Raw genomic sequence first — 8494 nt, 5'->3', positions numbered from 1 at the left:
TATGGATGATGTTTCTGTCCAGAACCACCTCACTATTCTGGCTCAGGAGAGTGTCAGGGCGGCGGCGGTGTGCACCAAGTTTCTTGATGTTTTTGAGAAGACTCCTCTTAGCTCTCTGGGTTCAACTTCGAGGGTTGAAGAGTTGGAGGAGAGGCTTCTCATATATCAGAAACATGAGAAGGAGTTGAAGGAGGAGGTCGTTAAATTGAGGGAGGAGAGGGATGATCTTCGGGAGAAGGGGAGCAAGTTACAAGCCTAATGCAATATGGAGGAGGGCTTGAGGAAGAAGGCGCAGGAGAGTTATTCAAGCTTGTTCAAGGATCTCGTGGAGGTGAGGAAGGACTTGTTGAATTCTCGGACTGCTTACGCCGAGTTGGAGGACTCTATTGCTGAGGGAGCCGAGGAGGCTTGGAGGATTTTTAAGGAGCAGGTCGGCGTCCTTGCTCCCAATTTGGATCTCCCTCCTTTGGACCCTGACAAAATTGTCATTAATGGGGCCATTGTGTCTCCTCCCCGACCTGTATCTGAGTCTAAGTTGAAGACTTGGGGTCAGAGAATCATAGAGTCTCCTCCCCGTCCAAACAATGCTCCGAGTTCTTCCGAGACTCCCGAGACTTCTCTTCCAACTCCTGTAGGTGCCTCTCTCCCTGGTCCTGATGGCGCTCCGACTCCTCTTCCTGATTCTGGTGGTGATCCTACTACTCCCGGTGGTGATAGTTAAAAGTTTGTTGGCTATATGGGGGCCCGGCCTGTGGGTCCCCCCTTTTTTAAACTCTTTGTTGTTTATGGTGGTGATGACTTGACTTTTTCTCTGGCCTTTTAAGGCCGTAAACAAAATATTTATAAATACCCTTTTTTGGATAAGGGTTTTATGTTTAGCAAAGAAATACCCTTTTTTGGATGAGGGTTTAAGTTACCTTTTGTGTGCATGCTTTTCTGTTTTTGTTTGATACTTTAGAAAATTTCTCCGACCTTTTGAAAAACCTTTACTTTGGCTTGTCTGTCTTTATGAGCTTGACAATCTTTTGGCCTTAGGTTTTTTCGATCTCTTTTTTCACTATTCCTTTATACTCAACTTTGTGGTTTATTGAGCTTTTATGTCTTATGTTATTTTTGCGATGCATTTTTCTTCCACTCGATTTTTCATTTCGATGTACGGGTCGAAGTGTTTCCGAGCTTTTCTACTCGGGTTTTCATTTCGACTTATGAGTCGGAGCGTTTCCGAGTTTCTTACGATCAACTCATATAACCTCTTTACACCGACTTGTACCTCGTCATTTTATCCTGACGACCATCTAGGTCGGTTCATGGGATTTTCACGTTTTGTCGAGCTTAAGTCGGCGCGTTTCGTAGAAAAGAAAGAGAAAACAGAAAGGAATTTATAAGAGATATTTGTAAAATGAAAAGATCTTTATTTATTGGGGAGGTACTTTATTGCTACTAAGGGTTTTTGCCAACCCATTTCCCTTAGCCCCTACTATGATGCCTCGTTAAAAACCCTTCTCTAGAAAAAACCCTTTGATTTTGGGAAAAATCATGAAGTTGGGAAAAGAGTACACCAGGGAGTAGAGTTCGCTTTTAACTGTAGTACCTTTTCATATTACAAGCATGCCACGACCTCGGTAACTCGGTGCCGTTCAAGTCGGTCACTTTATAATAACCTTTTCCTAAGGCCTCATTGACTTTGTATGGTCCCTTCCAATTAGCAGCGAGCTTTCCTTCCCCCGATTTGTTGACTCCAATGTTGTTTCTGATCAAGATTAAGTCATTTGGGGTGAATGTTCTTCGAATGACTTTTTTGTTGTATCTTCTAGTCATCCTTTGCTTCAACGCTGCTTCTCTTATCTGGGCTTGCTTTCGAACTTCGAGGAGCAGGTCGAGCTCCTCTTTGTGCCCCTGTATGTTCCCGATCTCGTCATGGAGAGTCACCCTTGGGCTTTGTTCATTGATTTCTATTGGTATCATGGCTTCTACGCCATAGACTAGTCAGAAGGGCGTTTCTCCAGTGGCGGATTGGGGGGGTTGTCCTGTAAGCCCATAGCACTTGCGGGAGCTCCTAAGCCCAGGCTCCTTTTGCATCTTGTAATCTTTTCTTCAGTCCTGCCAGTATGATTTTGTTGGCTGCCTCGGCTTGTCCATTGGCTTGCGGATGTTCTACCGCGGTGAATTGGTGTTTGATTTTCATACTGGCTACTAGGCTTCTAAAGGTAGAGTCGGTGAACTGGGTTCCATTATCTGTAGTAATGGAATAAGTTATCCCATATCTTGTGATGATATTTTTGTAGAGGAACCTCCGACTTCTTTGAGCGGTGATGGTGGCTAATAGTTCTGCTTCTATCCACTTTGTGAAGTAATCTATTCCCACGATCAGGTATTTGACTTGTCCTGGCACTTGGGGAAAAGGACCTAACAAATCCATTCCCCATTTTGCAAAGGGCCATGGAGAAGTGATACTGATTAGCTCTTCCAGGGGAGCCACATGGAAATTTGCATGCATCTGACATGGTTGACACTTTTTCACAAATTCTGTGGCATCTTTCTGCAAGGTCGGCTAGTAGAATCCAGCTCGGATCACTTTCCTGGCTAGTGACCTTGCTCTGAGATGATTTCCGCAGATCCCACTGTGAACTTCTTCTAACACCTCAGTGGTTATTGAGGTCGGTACGCACTTTAACAATGGCGTTGATATCCCCCTTCTGTAGAGAATATTTCTCACCAAAGTGTAATGTTGTGCTTCCCTCCGAATTTTCTTGGCCTCTTTTTCCTCTTTGGGAAGGATGTTGAATTTCATGTATTCGACTAAGGGGTTCATCCATTCGAGGTTTAAACCGGCTACCTCAAGGACCTCTTGTTTGTCTTCTATTTTTACCATAGAGGGTTCCTGGAGAGTTTCCTGGATCAGGCTTCTGTTATTCCCTCCTGGCTTGGTACTTGCTAACTTGGATAGGGTGTCTGCTTTGCTATTCAGATCCCGAGTTATGTGTTTGACCTCGATTTCCACAAAGCATCCCAAGTGTTCCAGAGTTTTTTCCAAGTACCTCTTCATATTTGGGTCCTTTGCCTGATACTCTCCACTTATCTGGGAGGTCACCACTTGTGAGTCGCTGTATATCATCACCTTTGTAGCACCGACTTCTTCTGCCAGCTTCAATCCAGCAATCAGGGCTTCATACTCGGCCTGATTATTTGAAGCTGGAAATTCAAATTTGAGGGAAACCTCTATTTGGGTTTCTCTTTCATCCACCAATATTATGCCTACACCGCTTCTTGTTTTATTTGAAGATCCATCTATATAGAGTTCCCATGTAGTTGGCTTTTCCTCTTGATCTCCTGCGTATTCTGTGATGAAGTCGGTAAGGCACTGGGTTTTGATCGCCATCCGAGTTTCATGCCTCAAGTCGAACTTGGAGAGCTCTATTGCCCATTGAACCATTCTCCCTGCGACATCCTTTTTTGGAGGATTTGCTTCATGGGTTGGTTCGTGCGAACTCTTACTGTATGAGCTTGAAAGTAAGGTCGTAGCCTTCGTGAGGCTACTACTAAGGAGTAGGAAAACTTCTCTAGTTTGTGGTATCTTAGCTCGGGTCCTTGTAAACTTTGCTGATGAAATACACTAGGTACTGGCCGACCTCGTCTTCTCTTATCAGGGCTGACGCAACAGCCTTATCTGCTACAGATAAATATAGGACGAGGTCTTCTCCAGCTACAGGTCGGGTCAGAATCGGAGGTTGGCTCAAGAATCTTTTGAACTCCTGAAATGCCTCCTTGCATTCAGGTGTCCATTCGAATTGACATCCCTTTCTCAATAAGGAGAATAGTGGAAGGGATTTTAGTGCTGATCCTGCCAAGAATCTGGAGAGGGATGCGAGTCGGTCATTTAGCTGCTGGACCTCTCTTAAACAGGTCGGGCTTTTTATTTCCAGGATAGCTCTACATTTATCAGGATTGGCTTTAATCCCTCTTTGTGTCAGCATGAACCTTGGAAATTTTCCCGCCTCTACCGCGAAAGCACACTTTGCGGGATTTAGTCTCATCCCGTGTAACCTTATGGTGTCAAAGACTCGCGAGATGTCTAACAAGAGGTCGACCTCTTTCTTGGTTTTCACCAGCATGTCGTCGACGTATACTTCCATTAGGCTCCCAAGGTGGGGAGCAAACACTTTGTTCATCAGCCTTTGGTATGTGGCCCCTGCATTTTTTAATCCAAATGGCATGACTACATAGCAAAAATTTGCTCTGGACGTGATGAAGGATGTCTTTTCCTGGTCTGGCTCATACATCGGGATTTGGTTATACCCCGAGTAGGCGTCCATGAACGACAAGTATTGATACCCCGAGCTGGAGTCTACTAGGGTATCAATACTTGATAGTGGATAAGGGTCCTTAGGACAGGCCTTATTTAAGTCGGTATAGTCGACACACATTCTCCATTTGCCATTTTGTTTTTTGACTAGCACTACATTGGCTAGCCATGTTGGGTACTTGACTTCTCTGATGAAGCCGTCTTCTAGGAGCGCCTGTACTTGTTCTTCTACTACTAGGGCTCGTTCTGGGCCGAGCTTGCGCCTTCTTTGTTGCATGGGTCGGGACCCCAGGTAGACCGAGAGTTTGTGGGACATGAGCTCGGGGTCTATCCCGGGCATGTCGGAGGCCTTCCAGGCAAAGAGATCGGAATTGTCTCTTAGAAGCTTAGTCAACCCTTGTTTTAGGATTTCCCCTAGGTTGGCTCCTATGTGAGTATTTTTTCCTTCCTCTTCGCCTACCTGTATCTCCTCGGTTTTTCCTCCCGGCTGTGGTCGCAGCTCTTCTCTAGCCCTTGCACCACCGAGTTCTATTGTGTGAATCTCTCTGCCTTTTCCTCTCAGGTTTAGGCTTTCATTGTAGCATTTTCTTGCCAATTTCTAATCTCCCCTTACCGTTGCTGTCCCCGTTGGGGTTGGAAATTTCATACAAAGGTGGGGAGTGGATACCACCGCTCCGAGTCGATTGAGGGTAGCTCTGCCGATTAAAGCATTATATGCTGACCCTACATCGATAACTATGAAGTCTACACTCGGAGTTTTTAATTTTTTCCCTTTTCCAAAAGTGGTGTGGAGGGGCAAAAATCCCAGTGGCTTTATTGGCGTGTCGCCTAGTCCGTATAAGGTGTCAGGATAAGCTCTTAATTCTTTCTCCTCCAACCCTAGTTTGTCAAAAGCGGGCTTAAAAAGGATGTCCGCTGAGCTTCCTTGGTCTACTAGGGTTCTGTGGGGATGGGCATTTGCTAGGATCATAGTTATTACCACTGGATCATCGTGTCCAGGGATTATTCCTTTCCCATCTTCTTTTGTGAATGAAATGGTAGAGAGGTCGAATGATTCTCCTCTGACCTGGTAGACTCTCTTGAGATGCCTTTTACGAGAGGATTTGGTGAGTCCCCCTCCCGCGAACCTTCCTGAGATCATATGGATATGTCTCTCCAGAGTCTGCGGTGGTGGGTCTCTTCTATCCATATCGTAACAGTCATTTGTGGAGTGACCATGTATTTTATGGTACTCGCAGTGGTCGCTGCGGCTCCCCCTTTTTATTTTTAATGGGTCTGGGAGGTGGCAGCCTTTCGGTATTGCAAATTTCTCTGTATACATCCACTATAGAAACCTTTAGAGGAGTATAAGAGTGATATTTTCTTAGTCTATTGAGGCCGAGTTCTTCCTTTTTCCTGGGCTCCCTCTCCCTCTCTTTTGTTGAGGGAAGGTGTCCAGGTCGCCAACTCGGATCTCTCAGGTTAGCATTATTTTCCATGTTGATGTACATTTCAGCTCTTTCTTGTACATTACTTAAAGAGATGGGGTGTCTTTTGGATATGGACTGTGAGAAGGGACCTTCTCTAAGCCCATTGACTAACCCCATTATAACTGCCTCGGTGGGCAGGTCTTGGATCCCTAAACATGCTTTGTTGAACCTTTCCATATAGGCTCGTAAGGATTCTCCGACCTCCTGTTTTATTCCCAGGAGGCTTGGTGCATGTTTCACTTTGTCTTTCTGGATAGAGAACCTCATCAAAAACTTCCTTGAGAGGTCTTCAAAACTGGTGACCGACCTCGGAGGGAGGCTGTCGAACCACTTCATCGTTGCTTTCGATAGGGTAGTCGGGAAAGCTTTGCATCGCGTAGCGTCGGAAGCATCAGCCAGGTACATCCGACTTTTGAAATTTCTTAAGTGATGCTTTGATCCGTGGTTCCGTCATAGAGGTCCATATCGGGGCTTTTGAAGTTCCTTGGAACTTTTGCCCTCATGATGTCCTCGCTGAAAGGGTCCTCCCCTCCTATGGACGGCTCTTCTCGTTCGTCGCGGGAGTTCCGGCCTTTTAGGGAGGATTCCAACTTCAAGAGTTTTCTTTCTAACTCTTTTCGTCGTTCCATCTCCTCTTTTAGGTTCTTCTCAGTCTCCCTTTGTCGCTCCCGTTCCTGTTCTAACTTTTCCAAGCGACTTTGGTGGACGTGGACTAATCCCATGAGTTCAGTCGCGTGGGATGGTCCATCTTTCTCCGAGTCGCGCCCTTCTGAAGAATTCGCCTTCAGATTTTTGACTCCGGAGGTACCTTCTCTGTGCTGATCGTTGGTTTCCTGGTGAAGGGTCAAGTCTGCGTCATTGTTTCTGGTATCCAGATTCTCTTGTTCAGAATCCGATTCCACATGACCCTCTTCGGGGGATCTGTCCGCCATCACTGGTTGATCTCTCGGGTCCCCGGCAACGGCGCCAATGTTCCGGGGTTTACCTAGAACCGGACGGTGGTTGGGCTTGTTTGTGAGGCCCAAGCGCTGGAGGAGTGTGGTCTCCGACTTGGTTTACGTCTGGGAGCCGCCTCCGAGTTGTGTGTTCCAAGAGATGGGAGGTGGTACCTGCAAAAACACTCTGATGCCTAAGTCAGCATGGGGTTAAGCAGGTTTAGAATGTATTGAAACTTAGAGATACCTGAGGAATGTCAGTGTATTTATAATGGTGAACCAATAACCACCGCTGAAGTAGTTCCGCCTTTTAAGGTGGATAACTGTTCCTTTATCTTAGGAAGGTTGAGATATGGCTCCTAGAAGTGGGTAGAGAGATTTTAGGGGCAGTTACTCATTTGAATGAGTGATTATCTACCAGCTAATCTTCGTCCCCGACTTTTTTAGGGTTAGTCGTGATAGGGACCGACTTCATAGGGAGGAGGTCGGTACAAGGGGAAGCTCAACCTTTTTGAGTTGGACCTTTTGTTAGGACCTGAACCTTATCGTTGAGTCAGGGTATGAACACATATAAAAAAGGTTTATATTTACCATGCATAGATATTAATTTCATATTATATATAACCAAAATAACAAAAAGACCATTTTGTAGCATTTTTTTGTCCCCTAATGGCGGTCGGCTTGAACCCATCCACATCATTATTCTTCTGCGTTGACAAATCCAACTTATCTGTCCATCTCTTTCCAATAATTTCCATAGATAGATATGAACATGGTGAGTGAACGTATTCATAAGCCATGCACAAATTATTCAATTCATAGTACTTGTGCCAAGCATATTGAGAAGAAAATTGATGAAGTAATTGAAACACGCCAAATTTGATAAAACTATTTAAATTATCTTATTTAATATTTATTAATTATAGAATAAGATAATTTTAGATTTTTTTTTTACTAGCATCACCGTAATTAATATTTAATAATAACGATTTTAAGATATTTTTGATTTCTCATCAATGATTAATAATTAATAAGGTGTATGCATGAGACGAAGAATTTTAAGAATTTTCAATGTAGTGTAATAAAGAACCGCATATACTTAATAACCACCTTGAGTAATAGGTTGACTTTGTCAAATAAGAGACGCGCAATAGGTATTAGGAAAGTGGCAAATAGTGTTGCTTTTTGCTGAGTAATAATAATGAGTTAATGAATGGTGTATGTTGAGTAGTAGTTATCAGCCATAATACTCTCTCACACAACTAGCTAGCCCCTTATTAAGTGCATCTTATATATGCGACTTAGGCACGGAAACTAGCTGGAAAAGGGAAGCTTCATTATACTCTCTTACTCGTTTATATTATCATTTCAAAGTCCTCCACCTCTTTTTGACTCTTTCCTTGCATGTATGTGTTCCTACTTTGATTTATGCAACACGCACACCACCCTATCTGTCACCAATTCATACAAGAATTTCCTCACAAACTATACGAAAAATTATTCTGGGTGCACAGCTTTTCTTTATCTTCATTCTGTATTTATAACGTTCTTGCATGTACACAGTTGCTATTTATGGGGGAAAAATAATCAATATCATGTATGCATTAAGATCCTTTACCTAATTAAGTTAAGAGAAAGTCTAAGGGTCAGTATTTTTATTAAAATTTAACCAGCACTCAACTAACAAAAAAAAGTAAGTAATTTTACATTATTGAATAAAATCTCATACCACTAAAAATACCAATAATAACTAATTAATGACTACAAATTACAAAACTTGCTGTCCC

The sequence above is a fragment of the Arachis duranensis genome, chromosome 6, assembly GCF_000817695.3.
Source record: "Arachis duranensis cultivar V14167 chromosome 6, aradu.V14167.gnm2.J7QH, whole genome shotgun sequence".
NCBI lineage: Eukaryota > Viridiplantae > Streptophyta > Magnoliopsida > Fabales > Fabaceae > Arachis > Arachis duranensis.
This window is presented reverse-complemented; position numbering follows the sequence as displayed.